The sequence below is a fragment of the Haliotis rufescens genome, unplaced genomic scaffold (assembly GCF_023055435.1).
Source record: "Haliotis rufescens isolate VD_foot unplaced genomic scaffold, xgHalRufe1.0.p SCAF_12, whole genome shotgun sequence".
Classification (NCBI taxonomy): Eukaryota; Metazoa; Mollusca; class Gastropoda; order Lepetellida; family Haliotidae; genus Haliotis; species Haliotis rufescens.
The window spans coordinates 14,912,614-14,935,919 of NW_025963802.1; the positions used below are offsets into that span (position 1 = coordinate 14,912,614).

At 42.3% G+C, this 23,306-nt stretch overlaps 1 protein-coding gene across 1 annotated transcript in view; it reads right to left on the reverse strand.

Moving 5' to 3' along the window:
• Positions 1-23,306, reverse strand: part of LOC124146094 (matrix metallopeptidase-21-like) — a 140,540-nt gene that overhangs the window by 116,465 nt on the left and 769 nt on the right. The window lies entirely within an intron of this gene.

Sequence of the window (23,306 nt, forward strand, 5' to 3'; positions counted from 1 at the left end):
ACATTGACCTACCCATACATTGACATGCTATCTGTTGTTGAACATGTTGAATATATTTCCATATATACTGAATCACTAGTAATCTATTTAAATACTTCCAACATCCTTTGATGTTCTCTCAACTCAGCATAGGGTTCGAAATTTTATTCCTCCCATTTTTCCTATTTCATTATTTTTGCAAAAGTTACTTCACTGTTATGGTGCTATTGCTTATGTGTACCGTGCGGACACCCATGGCCACTATAATACCTGTGTACCCGTGGACCTTCATCAACACAGTTACCTGTGTGAAGCATATATGCCTCATACAAACAAATACCTGCGTACCATGTTGACCTTCATCAACACAACTGTCTGTGTACCATGTGGACCCTCACCAACACAACTACCTGTGTACCATGTGGACCCTCACCAACACAACTACCTGTGTGGTCAAGTGTCAACACAACTGTCTGTGTACCATGTATCAAGGCCTGACAGTCAGCACGTCCTCACAACAATAACCCCCCCCCCCCCCCCCCCCCCCCCCCCCCGCGTTCCCCATTCTCCCCCTACCCCTTCCTCCCAGTCCAAGGCTATCAATGTTAAGGTTCATGTCAGTGTGGGCACTCAACCGCAATTTAGTAAGATGCAATTTCAACACATCTACCGGTGTACCATGTGGACCCTCATCAACACATCTACCGGTGTAGTATGTGGACCATCATCAACACACCTGTGTATCATATGGACCCTTATCAACACATCTACCGGTGTACCATGTGGACCCTCATCAACACATCTACTAGTATAGCATGTGGTCTAGTGTCAACACAAGTACATGTGTACCATATGGACCCTCCTCAACACACCTGTGTATTATTCATGTGTACCATGTGGACCATCATCAACACACCTGAGTATCATGTGGACCCTCATCAACACAACTACCTGTGTACCATGTGGACCCTCATCAACACAGCTGTCTGTGTACCATGTGGACCCTCATCAACATAACTGTCTGTGTTACACATGGACCATCATCAACGCACCTGTGTATCATATGGACCCTTATCAACACATCTACCGGTGTACCATGTGGACCCTCATCAACACATCTACCGGTGTACCATGTGCACCCTCATCAACACACCTGTCTGTGTATCATGTGGTCTAGTGTCAACACAACTACATGTGTACCATATGGACCCTCATCAACACACCTGAGTATCATGTGGACCATCATCAACACAACTGTCTGTGTATCATGTGGTCTAGTATCAACATAACTACATGTGTACCACGTGGACCCTCATCAACACAACTACCTGTGTACCATGTGGACCCTCACCAACACAACTACCTGTGTACCATGTGGACCCTCACCAACACAACTACCTGTGTACCATGTGGACCCTCATCAACACAACTACCTGTGTACCATGTGGACCCTCATCAACACAACTACCTGTGTACCATGTGGACCCTCACCAACACAACTACCTGTGTACCATGTGGACCCTCATCAACACAACTACCTGTGTACCATGTGGACCCTCATCAACACAACTACCTGTGTACCATGTGGACCCTCACCAACACAACTACCTGTGTGGTCAAGTGTCAACACAACTGTCTGTGTACCATGTATCAAGGCCTGACAGTCAGCACGTCCTCACAACAATAAGCCCCCCCCCCCCCCCCCCCCCCCCCCCGCGTTCCCCATTCTCCCCCTACCCCTTCCTCCCAGTCCAAGGCTATCAATGTTAAATAGGCCACAGACAATGATTCATTCATGTCAGTGTGGGCACTCAACCGCAATTTAGTAAGATGCAATTTCAACACATCTACCGGTGTACCATGTGGACCCTCATCAACACATCTACCGGTGTAGTATGTGGACCATCATCAACACACCTGTGTATCATATGGACCCTTATCAACACATCTACCGGTGTACCATGTGGACCCTCATCAACACATCTACTAGTATAGCATGTGGTCTAGTGTCAACACAAGTACATGTGTACCATATGGACCCTCCTCAACACACCTGTGTATTATTCATGTGTACCATGTGGACCATCATCAACACACCTGAGTATCATGTGGACCCTCATCAACACAACTACCTGTGTACCATGTGGACCCTCATCAACACAGCTGTCTGTGTACCATGTGGACCCTCATCAACATAACTGTCTGTGTTACACATGGACCATCATCAACGCACCTGTGTATCATATGGACCCTTATCAACACATCTACCGGTGTACCATGTGGACCCTCATCAACACATCTACCGGTGTACCATGTGCACCCTCATCAACACACCTGTCTGTGTATCATGTGGTCTAGTGTCAACACAACTACATGTGTACCATATGGACCCTCATCAACACACCTGAGTATCATGTGGACCATCATCAACACAACTGTCTGTGTATCATGTGGTCTAGTATCAACATAACTACATGTGTACCATGTTGACCCTCATCAATACAACTGTCTGTGTACCATGTGGACCCTCACCAACACAACTACCTGTGTACCATGTGGACCCTCATCAACACAACTACCTGTGTACCATGTGGACCCTCATCAACACAACTACCTGTGTACCATGTGGACCCTCATCAACACAACTACCTGTGTGGTCAAGTGTCAACACAACTGTCTGTGTACCATGTATCAAGGCCTGACAGTCAGCACGTCCTCACAACAATAAGCCCCCCCCCCCCCGCGTTCCCCATTCTCCCCCTACCCCTTCCTCCCAGTCCAAGGCTATCAATGTTAAATAGGCCACAGACAATGATTCATTCATGTCAGTGTGGGCACTCAACCGCAATTTAGTAAGACGCAATTTCTTGTGCTGTGTACAAAGTACATCCCTTACTCCCTTACGAGTAGCTTGTTGAAAGTAGCCACACATCCTAGACACAACAAGCCCTTGGGTGAACAGCGGCGGGGTCGGGTAAATCGCGATACCAAGAACAAAACAATTTATCTTTCGGTTCAGTTTAAACTTTTTGCAGTCGTGAGGAAAAAAGTCATCGTTGTGTCACATGTAACTAAGTAACTCATTTGTTTCAGTTTTATCTGCTCTCAAAATAACATTTTTGTTACTTAAGAACACATCAATTTGTAACTTGTGAGACATATCATATGTGGAACTCAAAAACTGGCCCCATAAAGGACGAAATGTTTCCAATAAAAGTATTTACGGCGTGTAAACGTCTTTATAAGTATGGACGTATGTCTTTCGAATGAAAGATTACATCAGGGCCTAATCCACGCAAATTTCAGAGACATTTAAGCTGAAATCCTACTTAAATAGGAAAATAAGTTGTAAGAAACTAGTTTTGATATAACAGTGTTATGACAATAGTGATACCCATACGTATGCCCTTAATATACGCGTGTGTGTGTGTGTGTGTGTGTGTGTGTGTGTGTGTGTGTGTGTGTGTGTGTGTGTGTGTGTGTGTGTGTGTGTGTGTGTGTGTGTGTGTGTGCGCGCGCGCGTGTGTGTGCGCGCGCGCGTGTGTGAGCGAGCGCGTGTGTAGGTGTCTATACTGACTTCTGCCGGTTTTATAGTGCTAGGCACTGAGATATCATGTCGCAGTTTAACATGGATATCCAACTCAGACACAGAAAATTGTCTCCAAGCCAATCAGTCCTTCTTTTTCCCTTAATGTCGAGCGCCAGGCAGGGTAACAACAAGTTCCATCTTTTTAAGGCATGAGTGAGAATATATTATACTGGTTGGCCCTGAGGGGTGTACCAAATGTCTACCTTCGCCTTTCCACGTCGACCACTTTTCCCTAGCAAAGCGTCACCACAAAGGGACACAACTCTGAATAGCGAGTAGCGGCGTCTTATCCCTCTTGGCTACCAGAGCTCGAAGTCATGGACAAAACAACATTAAACAATAACTACAAATAGGATTGTCCTTCTTACTGGATACGGTATATGGTTGTCATCTTGCAAATATAAACTATTAAAATTGTCTCCATGTGTGCTTTTCAGATCACATGTTGTTGTTTGAACTAGCGGCCTGTTGAGTAGTTCCCGTTGGAAATATCCTGCCACAAGGCACATGTATGTGAGTGAGTGAGTGAGTGTGGTTTTACGCCGCTTTTAGCAATATTCCAGCAATATCACGGCGGGGGACACCAGAAATGGGCTTCACACATTGTATTCATGTCGGGAATCGAACCCGGGCCTTTGGCGTGACGAGCGAACGCTTTAACCACTGGGTTACCCAACCGCCCCCAGCTCTTAAGGAAGCACGCTGCTTCAACTTTGATGTTCAAAAAGGTCAAAATGAATATAGTTTTACGCCGCTCTTAATTTTAAGTCACATCCCGAGAGAGGACACACACTATACCCTTTTGGAATAGAACAGGTATTCATGACGGGCAATACATCAAGTCTACCTTTTTCGTGATAAATATTACTGTATATTGACATTTGACAGAAGCGTTGCGTGATATAGATGGTCACGAGAACTCTATGATCTTTATAGGCGTCGCACCCAAGAGTGAGAATAACATCATTGCATTCCTCTCAACTCACCCAGAGAAACACATCTATTCTAGGATACCTATACATAACATATGTTGGACTCCGATCTATGGCGGGTCCCTAATATGTGGCAGATTGTCTAATTCCTGCCAAAATGTACAATCCCATTGTTATATGACGTCATATCCTCATGTCATGAATCCTATGACGCCATGCAGCTGTAATGTCATCAAAGGATGCTTCCCTTTTTATCCTCTTGTTTCGTTCTTGTTTCCAATTCCTTTTACTACCAAAAACATTGCACCCGTGAAGATCCGGTTACAATTGGTCATCAGCAACCCATGCTTGTCGTAAGAGGCGACTGACGGGATCAGGTGGGCAGGCTAGATGACTTGGTCGATCTATGTCATCATATCCCAATTGCGTAGATCGATGCTCATGATGTCAATCCGTGGATATTTACAGACGCCGTCATATAGCTGAAATATTGTGCGGCATTGAACAACCAACAAAAAGCTGAGCCATTAGACACCCGTTACAATCAATAGGATCGGTAATCTTTTAGAGATAGTGGTATGGACAATAATTTCACGACTTCCTAATGGTGGCGGGGTAGTTTGGTGTTTAAAATATCCCCTCTTTAGTGCTCGGTCCGGGTTCGATTTCAAACATGGGTACAACACGGCAAGCCATTTATGATGTCCTCCGCCGTGATATTGCTAGAATAGTGTTACAAGCGGAGTATAAATCCACACTCACTTATTAATACACCATCAAGCTGAGGTAGAAAACATACCCCTGATTTCTGTCTTTCGGGATCGGGTGGTCAGGCTCGCTGACTTGGTTGATGCATGTAATCGATCCCAATTGCGTGGATCGATGCTCATGATATTAATCACTGGATTGTCTGGAACCAGACTCGATTATTTACAGACCGCCGTCATATAGCTGGAATATTGCTGAGTGCGGCGTAAAACAACAAACCAACCAACCAACCAGTCTTTCAGTCCAGCGTACTCTCACAATCTATATCTATGTCTAATAGAACGTTTCCTAGCCGGCCAACACTGTCACCCCAATATCTGAGCAATTGGCATTTGATATTTTGTTTACACGAGGACAAGAATAGAGTGATTCACAAATTGTTAACATGCGAGCCACCGTGCAGCAGTGCCCTTCGCCAACATCTGTAAACGTTCCGTTTACTTGAGAAATTTACTGTATCATTCCGATTTCCTCAAGATGTCAAATATAGCGCGCCATGCATGCTTCGCACATTCTGATCATTTTTTCAAATGTATCGACTCCTTGATGACACTGACATGGCAGATTGTACGTGCACGCTTATGTAAAGTACAAGAACAATACAGTTTCTGATAGACGCCAGAATATAAATATAATATGCAACAACGGTCTTTTTGTCGTAATACGTGTTGTTCTGCATTCGGGCAGCTTTATATGTGCATTTACATATACATGTGTACACATGTATAACACCAAGCTCGGCGCTGAACCGTCTTAAACATGATATTCATATATATTTTTTTTATAAAAGCTCAATGTTTAGCAACTAGGCTTTCAAAACTAATGTCAAAACTTTCGTGCGGACCTCGGAGAAGTCAATGTCACGTGCGCTGCCGAGATAGCGGTCGATGTCACGTGTGTAAAAGCACGTATCAATCGTCGACAAATATCAAACTGTCTCGTATGCATGAAATTTCATTTTGTTTTTATTGAAGAAGCAATTTATATATGTAGCTTTAGACCCAGACGCATTTATCCTACTGTTCAGGTCAGGGATTTTTCTGCTACAGTGTCAGGCCGTCCCAGAGCCGCTCCGAGCCCGGCTCCAAACACCCTGGAAATCAGAAGGTTATTGATCAGGCGGGCGATTGCGGTACACGATAGACATATTATTTGTAGAGAGTCCTCGCCACTTGGCTAGACTGAGACTGGGTTCCATCTCTCTCACCTCTTGCTTCTATAACACTTGATATGCCAAATAGCTGACTAGCAAAACTTTTATTATTATTGCAGCGGAAGCAAAACTTTGCAAAACTTGACAAGAAGGTTAGCAAAAACATTTTGAGTTTGTTGATTGGTTTGGGTGACTCACTCGAAAGCCTGGGATGATTAAAGATTAGCGCTGAGAAGAGTTATGCTTGCTCATAATGCTGATTATTGCTGATTTGTCAGTTATTGTAGAGCCTGTTATAATATTGATGAGGCGCCGTGGTAAACGCATAACCAAACCCAAGCTTCAGCAACCCAAACTTGTCGAGCTGGAGCTTGTTCCTGTGCAACAGTACAGTGCAAGTTCTTGGGCGTTTCATGACATTGTCTGTTGAAGACGCCAAGCATACTGGCGATATTGACGACTGATTGCTAACTGCTTGTATTGAGTAAATATGGAATATGAATTCTGAGACAGCTTTCGGAAAATTTAATAATTACATTAGTTCTCGAGTCAAAAAACGTTCAATAGAAAAAAAAGGATATGTTGCAGTCTGGTTACGGAAAACATGCTTTAAGTGTACACATACATTTCATGTTTTTTCGTTCCTTTGTTTGTCTTTGTTTGTTTATTTATTTGTTTGTTGTAAAACATAACGCTGCATTCAGCAACATTCCAGTTATATGACGGCGGTCCGTAAATGTTCGAGTCTCGACCAGACATCCCAGTGATTGACATCATGAGCATCGGTCTACGCAAACTGGGATACAATGTCATGCATCAACCAAGTCAGCGAGTCTGACCACCCGATCCCGTTAGTCGCCTCTTACGATAAACAGTGGTTGCTGAAGAAGAATTCCAACCCGGATCTTCACGGGACCACTGGCTAAGGTGGTAAAGCGGGATGGGGGACGAGAACGGAAAACGAGGATGAAAAAGCGAAGCATCCTTTGATGAAATCACAGCCGCGTGACGTCTTAGGATTCATGACAGGGGATATGACATCATATGCCAGTGGTACACTACCCGGTCCTGTTAGTGGCTTCTTACGACAAGAATGTGTTGCTGAAGATCGAATCTAAGCGGGATCTTCATGGTCACCAACACATAAAGATACAATGTAAGCATGAAAGCATGTTGTATGTATCATGAAGCATTAAGCATCTGAGTGTAGTATGAATAACGTATGGTGTATGTATCGCAGAGCATGTTTTGTTTGTTTGTTGTTTAACGCCGCAGTCAACAATATTCCAGTTATGGCGGCGGTCTGTAAAAAATCGAATCGGGACCATACAATCCAGTGATTGATCATATGAGCATCGATCCACGCAATTGGGGTACGATCACGTGCATCAACCAAGTCAGCGAGCCTTGATCACCCGATCCCGTTAGTCGCCTCTTACGACAAGCATAGTCGCCTTTTACGGCAAGCATGGGTTGCTGAAGACCTATTCTACCCCGGAACTTTGCAGAGCATGTAGAGTGATACAATTAGTGATACATAGTGTGCACGGTTTAAAAGGTAGTATAAAGTTTGTAGTATTTACTATTGTACAGGCTTGTCAAATTGATGTTTGTACGTATGTAGATATATCCGGATTTCAACCAAAAGGACTACACGCCGGCATGCGATCCCTATACGCTGTCCTATTTACACTCCCAAAAGAAAGTATACACTTGAAAATTGGATGTAACAAAAAAATACAAACGTTATCAAAAGGTTACTAGGCTGAAAACAGTCACAAACACTGTAAACTTTAGGTCCAAAACACAGCTATGATATCTTTATGAAATACATCCCCAGCAAATAACCATTTCTTGATTGTTTCGTTTGTGTGAGTGCATAGTGTTTTATGCCCGACAGTTTATGTGACATTGTTTCTCAAGTAGGTATCAATGGAAATATAGATATTACAAAACATATATCTACATGCCATTGATCGTTGTATACGTGTCACTGCAATAGACCTCTCTTGAGAGAATAATCAATATACAGTAAACCACGGTTATAACGAACACGCTTATATCGAACTGACGGATATAACGAACTTACTTTTTTGGTCCCGAATATCTGCTGTAGTTATGCTGTATATATGCTTATAACGAACTACGGTTATAACGAGCTAAAACTAGTAGTCCCTTTGGGTTCGTTATAACCGTAGTTTACTGTATTCCATTACGATGAATACACAATACACAAGAGGAATACATGCGGTGCTGCGTCAAAACTGTATACATCGCGTGTGTGCACACACAACTGTCCCACAGTTAGCGATCAAGGGCGATTGACACATCAATAAATCACGAAAGAGAAGAGCTAAGCGTACTCACCTCTCCTAATTCAAGACAGCGATGTGTTGATGCAGGGGAGCGGTAGATGAGACAACTTGGGGGTAGTAGTGCGAGAAACCGAGAGGAAAAGCTCTGAAACTCTTTGATGTTTTACAGACATTTTGAAAACAATCTGTCCGTGTCTACCTACGTGACGTAACTCCTGGCAATGACAAGCGGGGCCAGGGGCTTCCACGGCGGTGTTTGTTTCACAGCTTGGTGACTTTTTGACATGGTGTGGCATGAAGGTGTTTGTGTCGTCTGCCGCAATGCACGGGGGTGATGAATGACTTCTCCTTTGTAGATCCTGGCGGGATGTCATGTAGGCATGGCAACTACAGGAACACTACATGCTAGAAATTTCGAAATTTCGAAAATCCCACAGTGTTTGACATTTGTGCTACGCACACTCGGTCAGGTCATGTGCACTGACAAGTTATGTTCCCCATTGAACTCCTTGCATCACCGGAAGTGCAGATGCGATGCCTATATCACCGCGTACCAGTGAGTGATGATGATGTTTGTAGTTTAACGCCGCACTAAGCAATATTACATCTATATGAGGCGGTCTGTAAATAATCGAGTCTGGACCAGACAATCCAGTGATTGATATTATGAGCATCGATCCTCGCAATTGGGATACGATCACATGCATCAACCAAGACGGCGAGGCTGACCACCCGATCCGTTAGTCGCCTCTTACGACTAGCATAGTCGCCTTTTACGGCAAGCATGGGTTGCTGAAGACCTGTTCTACCCCGGATTTCCATTACTAGTGAGTGTGGTTTTACACCGCTTTTAGCAATATTCCAGCAATATCACGGCGGGGGACTCCGGAAAATGGGCTTCACACATTGTACCCATGTGGGGAATCGAACCCGGGTCTTCGGCGTGACGAGCCAACGCTTTAACAACTAGGCTACCCCACCGCCCTTCACTGCGTACTAGGTCTGAAAGACAAGGCATACATTTCGAAGGGAAACTAATTAAAGGCATACGAAACCTGCTCAGATGTGTCAACTAGAAATTTCGGTATTAAGAGGCTAAAACAAGGACTGGTCGGCTCGGAGTCAGTATACTGAGTCTGAGTGGGGTATTCATGTTAAACTGCGGCATGGTATCAGAGTGAGCTAGCACTCGGCATCAGTCCGGACTAGTACAAGCAGCCACACACACACGTGCATGCACGTCACTATATAAGTGCAATAATCTTGGACGCGACGTTAAATCCAATTTCACCTCACTTCACCTCCAATTGTTAAAAACATAGATTCTACGAAAATAAAGTATTTTAAGGCAGTGAGCGAGTGAATGCATTATTGAGCGAGTGAGTTGAATATTGAACAGTTATTAAGCTTTATTATCTGCGAGGGCACACATGCCGAGGTTTATAAAAAAAATCATATGTGCCCTAGGGTTTTACACGTCCCGAGACAACAGTGTATCGTTTCCGTCATCCGTACGACATTGTTGACGTCATTCGAATCTTATTGTGACGTGAGGTCGGAATGACGTCACACTAGAAACGACGTCATAGCTGAAGATTGTTGACGTCATTCGACAAATTGTGGTTCCGCTGCTGTTGTGACTTGCTGTTCTTTTAGGTAAACACTAAAATTCGTGTCTGTATGTAGACATCTTCTTCGGTAATAAATAGAACATTATATTAGTGTCCATGTCATACTATGACACTCGTGCCTAAATTCGTGCTCTCGCTCGGGAAATACCGGAATTTAGACACTCGTGACGTAAACATAGTATGACATGAACACTCATATAATGTTCTATTTATTACCGAAGAAGATGTCTACATATGTCTATATATATATTCAACGACATATCGGGGCGGTCGGGTAGCCTAGTGGTAAAGCGTTCGCTCGTCACGCCGAGGACCCGGGTTCGATTCCCGACATGGGTACAATGTGTGAAGCCCATTTCTGGTGTCCCCCGCCGTGATATTGCTTGAATATTGCTAATAGCGGCGTAAAACCAAACTCACTCACTCACTCAACGACATATCAGCTGAATCTGGGATAAAAGCCCACACGATTCAGGTAACATAACTTTGCCCAAACTTCAAACACAAATGATGCTGACAAACCAGGGATAACAATCAGTGAATAGTGAAATTCAAACTAAGGTTTCAAATTCAATCTGAAGCTGACTTTTTTTCCGACGACATCTTTGATGTTAGAAGGATGCGATTCCAAAGACTGACCACGTTATTACAACACATATCTCAGTATCTGTGCAGGTTAATGATGGTTGTCCAGAGTAGTGCAAGCTGTATTGGGAAAAACTGGCCGTAACTATAACGAGGTTCAGGAATACTCCTATTGCTGTAAAGTGAGTTGGGGTAAGTTCTCGCAAGGTTCAGAGTTATCGATGTTTCCTTGCTTCGAGTCAGGGTAATCTCTTAATGCATCATGCCAAGTTGAAGTGCGTGGCTTGATCCTTGGGGTGCACTAAAGAAAGCCATATGATGTCTCAGAGAAACACCTTCGTTTGAAAAACACGGCCCTATGGTTACGGGGATAATGTTATTATCCCTCATCTTATGATTTTCGGAAGCAAATATCCCCAAATCACTCTCTTTCTATGAAGATTTTAAGAGTAATTATTTTAATTAAATTAAAACGAACCAAGCAGTAGAGGTCTCTATGCGTATTATGGGGAAAAGTCTTGATATATCAGTTTGAAGAGAATAAACATGTTACTTCATAAGGACATAAATACATATGAAAACGACATCAGTGTTGAATACACCGATAGAAGGTTGATCAATATGTTTCATACTTCCAACTCAAAAGACGATATACCCGTGAAGATCCGGGGTAGAATAGCTCTTCAGCATAACATGCTTGCCGTAATAGGCCCTTATGCTTGTCGTGAGAGGCGACTAATGGGATCGGGTGGTCAGACTCGCTGACTTGGTTGATGCATGTCATCGATCCCAATTGCGTGGATCGATGCTCATGATATCAATCACTGGATTGTCTGGTCCAGACTCGATTATTTACAGACCGCGGTCATAAAGCTGGAATATTGCTGAGTTCGGCGTTAAGCAACAAACCAACCAACCAACCAACCAACCAACCAACCAACCAATAACAATCAAAGGACGATAAAGAACACCTATAGCTATTTTGTCACATCATGAGAGGTTAACGATAGATATATGAAAGAATCGATAATTCTTTACTTCTTTTGACTTGTAGATTCGTGTTCATTTCTACATTATGACATATTTTCGGTTATCAATAAATGTATTTGATGAAAACTTGAAAACTTTTCAGTGTACTAGTACTGAAGTACAATATGCAGAAATAGTTTGAAGCTATGACACTAATTGATAACAGTACGTAACCATTCCCGATTATTCCTTCTTTAGCTCTCGATTGTTCACCCTTGTGGTTTGGGGTGGACGGGTGTCCCAATCGCCTACGTCGCCCTAAAATCGCTGTACAGAGCTGAGTACCTTATTCGGGCCAGACTCCTATGATTGTGGGTTCGAATCCACGATTCTCCCTGGTTATGATTCTTGGTTTGTTGGACCCTACCCCTGCTTATAGGATTCACCATAAGTACAGAACCTGTATGACTCTTGGAGTTCCTTCCATATTAACCTGACGCGCAATCATATAACAGACGTACTTATCAAAGTGGCATTAAACCCAACTCACTCACTATGGATATGTATTGAAAGAAAAGGTCACATATTCCCATGTTTCCCCTGAAATTGATAGATAAAGTTATGATGCTTTTGTTCCCTCAGATGAGCTTTGTTGTTCGGTTACATTCTATTAAACACAGACATATCAGAGCCCTAATATCTCCAAGTCTGATGTTGGCCCCGTTCCCACTATTCTACGTGTACTGACATAGCGTACAGCCAGGCAATCTCATTACCCTCGGCGTCAAGCCGCAATTTACTATGGCCACCGCGGTAGTACGCTGATGTTTACAGTTATGTAAAATCCAGCATTTGTTCCACAGCCATAGTGCCGTCAATCGCCAACTAGATCATTGCAATGCTATCTTGTTAAACATATTACGTGCAGCTCGTTCGGACCCAGTCGGAAATCAAGTTATTGGCTAGTCTGGTTAGGTCAGATGAGTCTGGGTTGTTTGGGAGCCCTTGACATTATAATCATCAAAAGTCCACTTCTCACATCCCCAGCACTGGTACAAATCTCCCAGATCTGCAACGATTGGCTGACAGTCTGCACTGACAAGCCTTTTAACTTGAAAACATGACTTTTTTGGTCAAAATAAAATTGCCGTTATTTGAGTCCGATTGCGGTTGTACGTAAACAACCTGTTGATCTCCACATCGACTAGAGATTAAAGGGCGGACTGGTCGGCAGAATGCTGCGGGTTCTAGATATGCACTTAAACGCTACCATTCCGCGCAACTCTTGCCAAATTGCTTTAGGTAATCTTTATATAATTGCACGTTTTAGTGCTTAACTTGTGGAAAAAAGGCCGCTTTGTTATCGTGGCCGACTGTGAGGAGAATACAATAATGATGAAACGCAGTCAATAGCAGCCGAGGTATGTCATGGAGAAGCGATCATGTTATATCTGCATCCTTCATATTGCGAAAGTTCCCGACGGTAAAGACCCTGAGTATTCCTTGCATGTCGTAAAATGAGTACCGATGGGTCAAACTGTATCGTACACGTGTGTAAGACTCTATTATCAACTGACCGGTTCAGCTGTAATATAGCTGAATTCGTCCGAACACAACAACCCGAGTACCTGCTCGTGAATTTATCAGTATAGTTAAGCATTTGCCCTGGCTACCGGTGTATACGTGAACACTTACACGTGTACACTCATCCGTTGATAATGAAGGTGCAGGGGGGTCACTTTGCCCGCCCATCCATTAATACAGAAGAAAAAAACATGACCTCTTCACCCCCAAAGCACGTGGCCTGTCCAACTTCTTGCAGACGAAAGTACATAGCCTGTCGATTATCATGTTGAAGAAAGTATATGGCATGTCCGTCATCATGTAGAAGAAAGTACAAGGTCTGTCCATCTATCAATGCAGAAGAAAGTACATGGCGTGTCCATCCACAAATGCAGAAGAAAGTACATGGCCATTCCATTATCATGTTGAAGAAAGCACATGTTTTGTCCATCCATCAATGCAGAAAAACAAACATGGTCTGTCAATCATCATACAGAAGAAAATACATGGTCTGTCCATCCATCAATACAGAAGAAAGTACATGCCCTGTCCATTATCTTGCAGAATAAAGTACATGGTCTGTCAATCCATCAATGCAGAAAAAAATACATGGTCTGTCCATCATCATACAGAAGAAAATACATGGCATGTCCATCCATCAATCCAGAAGAAAAAACATGACCTATTCACCCTTAATACAGAGGAAAGTATATGGCCTGTCCATCCCACATACAGAAGAAAACACGTAGCCTGTTCATCTTCTTGCAGACGAAAGAACTGTCTCTCTCCATCCATCAATACAGAAGAAAGCACATGTTATGTCCATGCATTTATGCAGAAAAAATACATGGCCTGTCCATCATCATACAGAGGAAAGTACATGGTCTGTCCATCCATCAATGCAGAACAATACGCGTGGCATGTCTATCATCTTGCGGAAGAAAGTACATGGTCTGTCCATCCATCAATGCAAAAGAAAACACGTGGCCTGTCCATCATCTTGCATACAAAAGTACATGGTCTGTCCATCCATTAATGCAAAAGAAAACACGTGCCATTTCCATCATCCTGCAGAAGAAAGTACATGGTCTGTCCATCATCTTGCAAGAGAAAGTACGTGATCTGTCCATCCATCAATGCAGAAGAAAATACATGGCCTGTCCATCATCATACAGAAAACAGTACATCGTATGTCCATCCATCAATGCAGAAGACATCACGGGCCTGTCAATCATCATGTAGAGGAAAATACATGCTCTGTCCATCCATCAATGCAAAAGAAAACACGTGACCTGTCCATCATCTTGCAAAAAAAGTACATGGTCTGTCTATCCATCAATGCAGAAGAAAACACGTGATCTGTCCATCCATCATTGCGGAAGAAAGTACATGGTCTGTCCATCATCATACAGAAAATAGTACATGGTATGTCCATCCAACAATGCAGAAGAAAAAAACGTGGCCTGTGCATTATCTTCCAGAAGAAAAAGACATGGCCTGTCAATCCTTCAATGCAGAAGAAAGTACATGGCCTGCCCATCCTCTTGGTAAAGAAAGTACATGGTCTGTCCATCCATCATTGCAGAAGAAAACGCGTGGCCTGTCCATCATCTTGCAGAAGAAAGTACATGGTCTGTCCATCCACCGATGCAGAAGAAAGTACATGGCCTGTCCATCCATCAATACAGAAAAAAATACATGGTCTCTCCATCATCATACAGTAGAAAGCACACGTTTTGTCCATCTAACAATACAGAAACAAAATACATGGTCTGTCCATCCATCAATACAGAAGAAAGAAAATGACCTCTTCACCCCCATTGCAGAAGAAAGCATATGGCCTGTCCATCCCACATACAGAAGAAAACACGTGGTCTGTCCATCATCTTCCAGATGAAAGTACATGCTCTGTCTATCACACTTTCATCATCACACAGAAGAAAGTACATGGCCTGTCCATCCATCAATGCCCAAGAAAGTACATGGTCTGTCCATCCATCAATGCAGAAGAAAGTCAAGGTCTGTCCATCGATGCAGAAGTAAGTACATGGTCTGTCCATCGATGCAGAAGAAAGTACATGGTCTGTCCATCCATCAATACAGAAGATGGATGCATTTATTTAAAACGTAAGCCCTTTACACATCCAATCATATGTCATGTCCATTTAATGTCATGTTGTTTTCTTCTGTTTACTTGTCTACATTAATATACTTTACCAAGTCCAGCAAAAAGGTTATAATCTGACATAAACTTCCTTTAAAACATGAACTGTGACCTGTCTGACATGACTATTTTTTACCTGAGGCGAAAGGGTGTATAGCTTTATGCTGTGCCCATGCCCGTACAAGCGTGGTGACCGTGACAACGTGACATTCGCTCAGATAACCTAAGTTACATTGACATACTCTGTAAATGGCAACAGACGGCCAATGACCGTCGGAACAGACTGACAAGGGACCAATTTGCAGACATAATGCAATTATATAACTAATCACTTTATTCCACTGCTTCTGAGGGCAGACTGTCTAAAAATCCTTTGGGACACACTGATGTGCTCCGTGTTTAACATTGGATCCAGAGTGCCCAGAAATTATCTGGGGATCATATAAAATGTACGTGATGCTTGTTAGGAAAACAAACAGTACATCATACACTGTATTCGTGAACTGACGTAAATGTAACATCATCTGTAGTTGAACGGCTTACATTATTTCACGTTTTCTGATGCAGTGCTGCATCCAGTGTCCCGCTCCACAAGACGATCGTCGCGCAACGACAGTCGTAAGACAATGTTGAAGTATAGGAGTTACGATAACCTTAGCGCTGCGATCACTTTGTGGAACGGACCACTGGTTGGCACAAATTGGACTTTCACTGAAACCAAGTGACTTCAATATCTAAAATACTCAAAAGAAGTTAAAGAACATCCGAATCTTTCATATTACTGCAGTTCATCTGTCATTCCACGACAAATTAACTACAATGTATTTGGTCATAGTTTGTCTATTTAACACCGCACTCAGCACTATTCCAGTTACATGACGGCGGGCTATAAATAATCGATCCTGGACCAGCCACTCCAGTGATTGATATCAAGATCATCGATCCATGCATTTGGGATACGATGACATGCTTTGTTGAACGGACCCCATGACTGGTCAAATAACAAGACACTGCACGTCCAAATGGGCCACGGGGATGTTTTAGGGGTGTTATTTTCCACAAGTAACTTTGGATATTGTGTCTGATCTGAGCACACTTTGCTGCAGCTCAAGTATGTAACTGATTTACACTAACTGCTCTAAAATATGTCGCTATGTCATCTTTATAATTCACGATCAGGCCTCTTGGTAACTTTCGCTCACCCTTCCTAATAATTTACGCCAAGTCCTATTAATGTTTAGACTCAGCCCTCTTACAAATTTGCGCTGAAAACTCCAAATAATTTACGCTGAGTCATCTTAAATACTTAGACTCAGTCCTCTTTATAATTTACACTCAGTCCTCTTTATAATTTATACTCAGTCCTCTTTATAATTTACACTCAGTCCTCTTTATAATTTACACTCAGGCCTCTTTATAATTTACACTCAGTCCTCTTTATAATTTACACTCAGTCCTCTTTATAATTTACACTCAGTCGTCTTTATAATTTACACTCAGTCCTCTTTATAATTTACACTCAGTCCTCTTAATGATTTGCGTTGAGTCATCTTAAATATTTAGATTCAGTCCTCTTAAAGATTTAGACTCAGTCCTCTAATTAATTTATACTCAGTCCTCTTAATAATTACACTTAGCCCTCTTAATTTGCACTTAGCCCTCATAATAATTTGCGCTGAGTCATCTTAAATATTTAGACTCAGTCCTCTAATTAATTTACACTCAGACCTCTTAATATTTTACACCCAGTCCTCTTAATAATTTACACTCAGTCCTCTTAATAATTTACACTCAGTCCTCTTAATAATTTACACTCAGTCCTCTTAATAATTTACACTCCGCCATCTTAATAATTTGCGCTGAGACATCTTAAATATTTAGATTCAGTCCTCTTAAAGATTTAGACTCTGTCTTCTTTGTATCTTACTCTCAGGCCTCTTTAAAGTTTTCGCTTAGTCCTGATAAGAATTTACGCTCTGAACAGGATTTCATTCACCGACAGTTATTCAAATACAGGTAACGGAAACAGTCAAATCAGCTGGTCGTTCTACTCACAGGCGAGCATTTCTTTAGTCAGAAATCGGGTGCATCATGTACCTAGCAACTGAACCATTTTTTGCACATATGTAAAACATGCTGTTACTCAACAACAGATTTTTCAAATCTACCTCAATCCGCGCTACACACACCTGTACACGAACCGAACGCACTCTTGCCTGTTGATTAAACACCTGGCGACCCGGGCAGATAAACAACAATACTGCCATTCATACCTATAAACCTACAACCGTCTAGTCTCCATTAAGAAAAGAAGCTAAACGGGCCCAAAAAAAGCATGAGATATAGTTTTGTGGATAGTCAGAACACGCACCTGTGTTCGTAACCAGTGTGAGACCCACAGGTTTATGGTGATATAGTTATCTACTCAATGACTCACTGTCCTATGAATGAACAATAAACATAGTGTATGTCAACGCGATGTCAAGTCCGTATGTACCGGGCAATTAATGACTTAGAGGCAACTAAAATAGAAATGTAATGAATTAAAGCCAAAGATAGCTGGGAATAAGGTTGTGAAGCTAGGTTCTGCCCATCAAGCACGGGGAGTGGCCTAGTTGTTGAAGCGTTCCCTCCTCGCGCTGAAGAGTGTCGATTCTCGGCATGGATACAATTTGCAATGCCCACTTTATTACTGTAATGTTGACAAAGGCGACGTAACATTTCAACTCAGTTGTGGTGGCCTAGTTGTCAAAGCGTTCGTTTGTATCGCCAAAGTCCCAGGTTCGATCCTCCCCAAATACAACTGCTACATCATCACTAGAACGTGTTAGCTCTCGGCACGTGACACAGGTATCAGTTAATATCAATGGCACAGGTGAAAACCATAGACATAAGTCGTTGAAATACTTAAACGGAACAAATCCCTTTTCATTATCATAAGAAATCCACTGTACAAAACCGACCGCCTCCGTGGTCTACTGGTAGAGCTTCCGCCCGGAGAGCGGAAGGTCTGGGGTTCGATCCCCGTCCGCGTCATACCAAAAGACGTTAAAAGATGTTATTTGTTGTTACCCTGTCTGGCGCTCGGCATTATGGGGCTAAAACAAGGACTGGTCGGCTCGGAGTCAATATACTGTGTCTGAGTGGGTTATTCATGTTAAACTGCGGCATGGTATCTCAGTGTGCTAGCACTATGCTAAACTATAAGGCTAGCACTAAAAATCGACATCATTCCAGACTGGTACAAGCACCCACACACAGGTGCATGCACGTCGCTATATAAGTGCAATAATCTTGGACGCGACGTTTACCTTATTTCAGGATTGTACGTTACCGATGATATGATATGTGTTTATAAATCACTATCAAATAGTGATAACACCAGGTGTCGAACACCAGATGGACCCAATAGACTTCTCTGAAGATGTTTTTCTTTCACAATAAATAACAGTGTAAACTATTTAGATTCACTCCTCTTAATGATTTAGACTCAGTCCTCTAATTAATTTACACTCAGTCCTCTTTATAATTTACACTCAGTCATCTTAATAATTTGCGTTGAGTCATCTTTTAATCTTTAGATTCACTCCTCTTAATGATTTAGACTCAGTCCTCTAATTAATTTACACTCAGACTTCTTAATATTTTACACTTAGTCCTCTTAATAATTTACACCCAGTCCTCTTAATAATTCACACTCAATCCTCTTAATAATTTACACTCAGTCCTCTTAATAATTTGCGCTGAGTCATCTTAAATATTAAGATTCAGTCCTCTTAACGATTTAGACTCTGTCTTCTTTGTATCTTACTCTCAGACCTCTTGAATGTTTTCGCTTAGTCCTGATAACAATTAACGCTCTAAACAGGATTTCATTCACCGACAGTTATTCAAATACAGGTAACGGAAACAGTCAAATCAGCTGGTCCCAATAGACTTCTCTGAAGATGTTTTTCTTTCACATTAAATAACAGTGTAAACGAGTCAATTTCTCATTAATCACACTTCACATTAAAAAGGCATCTCAAGAGATTTTCTGTGTTCACTGTTCATTGATTGATCAAACTGTGAAGCCATATTGTCCTCTTTTTCACAATCATTATTACCTTTCAATTATCGAACAGTACCTATGATCAAGCTTGGCTCCGACTACAGAAATTGTGGCTTACCCGAGGAGAGTCGAATTAAGCTGATGCCTGTCGTATCCTATACAGACAATAGCTGTGGTTGTTGAAGTCAATTGGCTCCTAGACCAGTATATGTGTTTGATCTGCCAACACCTACTACGTAACACGTTTACAGACAAGATACAACGTCAGTTTCATAATAAACAATTAGTATCGACGTAAAGACGTGTGGCTATTTCCTAGGGAAAACCCTATATACGCCTGTTAAGCGCTTTACGTATAGCCTTTATTTTGGTTATCAAGATCTGAGCTAAATTAGTTTTGACATTTTTCCATGGCATTTATTGTTTTGGTAAAATCTGATTAGATAGACAACATAAGATTTAAATATTTATATACAATTTCAATACAGGAAGGAATGTTTAACCTAACGCCCAAAACATCAATCTTCATTCCATGACGAACAGAGTCGTGACGGACGTCATATAATGATAAAAATAATAATAATAATAATAATAACAATAATAATAATAATAAGCCATTTATATTGCGCATATGTCCACACCACACAGGGGCATTCTCAAAGTGCTTTTATTACCCCGGTCACTGGACCAGTGTGCACTCAACAATCATTATCAGCTCCCTGGGGAGTATAGAACCCATGTGCAATGAGGCAATCATCCACTGTTAGATTGATACACACAATTCAGTTGGAGTCTTCGGTAAAACGTACAAGGATAATTAACCTACCGCCAGTGCGGACCTACTTACATCCGAACAATCAGGGGAGTTAACTCTCAAAATGCCCAACAATTCTGAATAACGGCTTAAATGCGAGATTGGCGATGTTACTGGCGACGCTTCTTCGTGTATGTAACTCCAGGGTCTACAGTCTTCAGTCCATGTGTGGTTCGTTATAGATATGGCTTAAATTGGGAAAATATGTACGTAATAATTACAGTCGCCAGCGACAATCATTTATGCCCACAATAGTTTGCAATTTTTGTCCTTGTTGTACTCTTACCTTGACGTTGTGTATTTATGTTGATTTGACTTTAACCGGCGATGGTTCGATTTTACTGTTGTAGTGAGTGGGTATGGTCTTACGCCGCTTTTAGAAATATTCCAGCAATATCACGACAGGGGACACCAGAAATAGGCTTTACACATTGTACCCATGTCGGGAATAGAACCCGGGTCTTCGGCGTGACGAGCGAACGCTTTAACCACTAGGCTACGCGACCGCCCTCTACTGTTGTAGTTTTTAGCTAAATGATTCTTGTGGGTGAAAAAAACAATTGCAGCAAAAGCAGGTTCAGTGTCAGGCACGGATGGAACTGGTTCAGTTATATACCCTACATATATCAACGGGGCCGTCGGGTAGCCAAGTGGTTAACGCGTTCGCTCAGCTTGGTGGTTGATCTTGGTCTGCCTGAACAAGGTTGATCCTTGACTTTTCCATGGGTCTAGAACCTGTGAGTGAGTGAGTATGGTTTTACGCCACTTTTATCAATATTCACGCAATACCACGGCGGGGGACACTAGGAATGGGCTTCACACATTGTACCCATGTGAGGAATCGAACCCGGATCTTCGGTGTGACGAGCGAAAGCTTTAACTACTAGAATATCCCACTGCCCCTTCTAGAACCTGCGCCATAGAACGATGGGAAACAGATGGTGTCTTTTGGAGCCGTGTGGCAATTTCTCTTATGTTTTCGAAAATTTTCGAAATGTTACCTACAGCATTAAATTGTGTTTTTATTTCACTTTTGATAACACCCGGTTAGATTAGGTCTTGCAGAATATGATTGTCGCAAAAAGCGATCAGGCTAGCTGACTTGGTTGATGCATATCGTATCCCAAATGCGTAGATCGATGCTCATAATGACGACGACTGGATTATTGGTCCAGACTCGATTATTTACAAACCGCCGACATAAAGCTGGAATATTGCCTTTGCATTATGCGGCTTTAACATGAAACTTTATAAAGATCCGTCAAATCTAAAGTCATCGGACAAAATTTCGGATTTTGAGAGCGTACCATGTTCTGACTCTCTGACTGGTCAACCATGTAGTTTGGTAGACAAGCGGCGATATGTTAAAAGGCCCGAACCGAGCAGGTCCCCATTTACCCGTGCGGGGAGTGCTCGTTAAACGCCCGACAAGCTGGCAGAGTGCAAGATAGTGCATATCCTATATGAGGATATTTATTTGTATCAAACTTTGACACACTTTACACACTTTGACTTTGATCTAACACCTTTTAATGATGATGTGAGAAATCCTTAGGCATGTATAGTTCTCTCAATCGAGACGGTATAACGTGAATGCATCAGATAAACGGAGCCTTGCTTAAATTGGCCTAGTCTGTCATACAGACCCTGAAACAAATATATCCAATACAGTCCACGCAAGTCTATAATGTTTGGCAAGTCTAGATTACAGCAGTATCTGAAAATGAAGAAAGTCTCTGGGCTCCTTTTAATTATATTTTATAACTATATTTTAACAACTGTGTTTTTTTATGAAAAATATGTTCATTTCAGAGACTAGATGTTAGTCTAACACTGGCACTTAACATATGAAAATAGTTTCTCTTGCGTGCCTATAGTCATGAATGCACAAAACCGTAGCACCATGACCCAATGCTCGTGGTTTTCACAAACGTGGTAAACGTCTAAGACCTGCATCACTTCGGGCTTTCCTCCCACATCAAGCTGACACGCCGTGATATAACTGGAACAGTGTTCGAAGCGCCGTTAAGTGAGTGAGTGAGTATGGTTGTACGCCGCTTTTAGCCATATTCCAGCAATATCACGGCGGGGGACACCACAAATGAGCTTCAAACATTGTATCCATGTCAGGAATCGAACCCGGGTCTTCGGCGTGACGAGCGAGAGCTTTAACCACTGGGCTACCCGACCGCCGCACGAAGCGCCGTTAAACCCAACTAACTCACTCACTCACTTAATGAACAGTTACATGTAACGACTGGAATTAAACCTTGACGTCGGGGAGTGTATGCAATTACACCATGATTGAAGCACTGCTGTACGACATGGGCGACTGTCCAAGTAAACCACCGCAATGTCACCGCTGAATAGTTGCTGGATGAGAGTCAGGAGATGAGAGTCAGGAGATGAGAGTCAGGAGATGCTCGGAAAGGAAACCTGTCATAATGAGTTGCTGAAGGCCCCAGGACATTCAACCAGACACGTTACATGAAAAATGGGGAACACAGTGTCACACTAACACAGGATGTAGGAACTATTTTGGCACTCCTTCTACAACCGTCAGCCAAGAACTCTTTATGGGTAATATAATATTGTATCAATCTTACGTTAAAATAAGCTTCCTTGAATCAACGCTTCATGTATATCCTGTCGGTACTGGTCAATGTGAAGTCTAGAGAATCAACGCATCATCACGAGTTATGTTACTCTGTGTGGTGTGCGCGTGTGTGTGCGTGTATGTGCGTGCGTTAGTGTGTGTGTGTGTATGTGCGTGTGTTTGTGTTTTAACGCCGC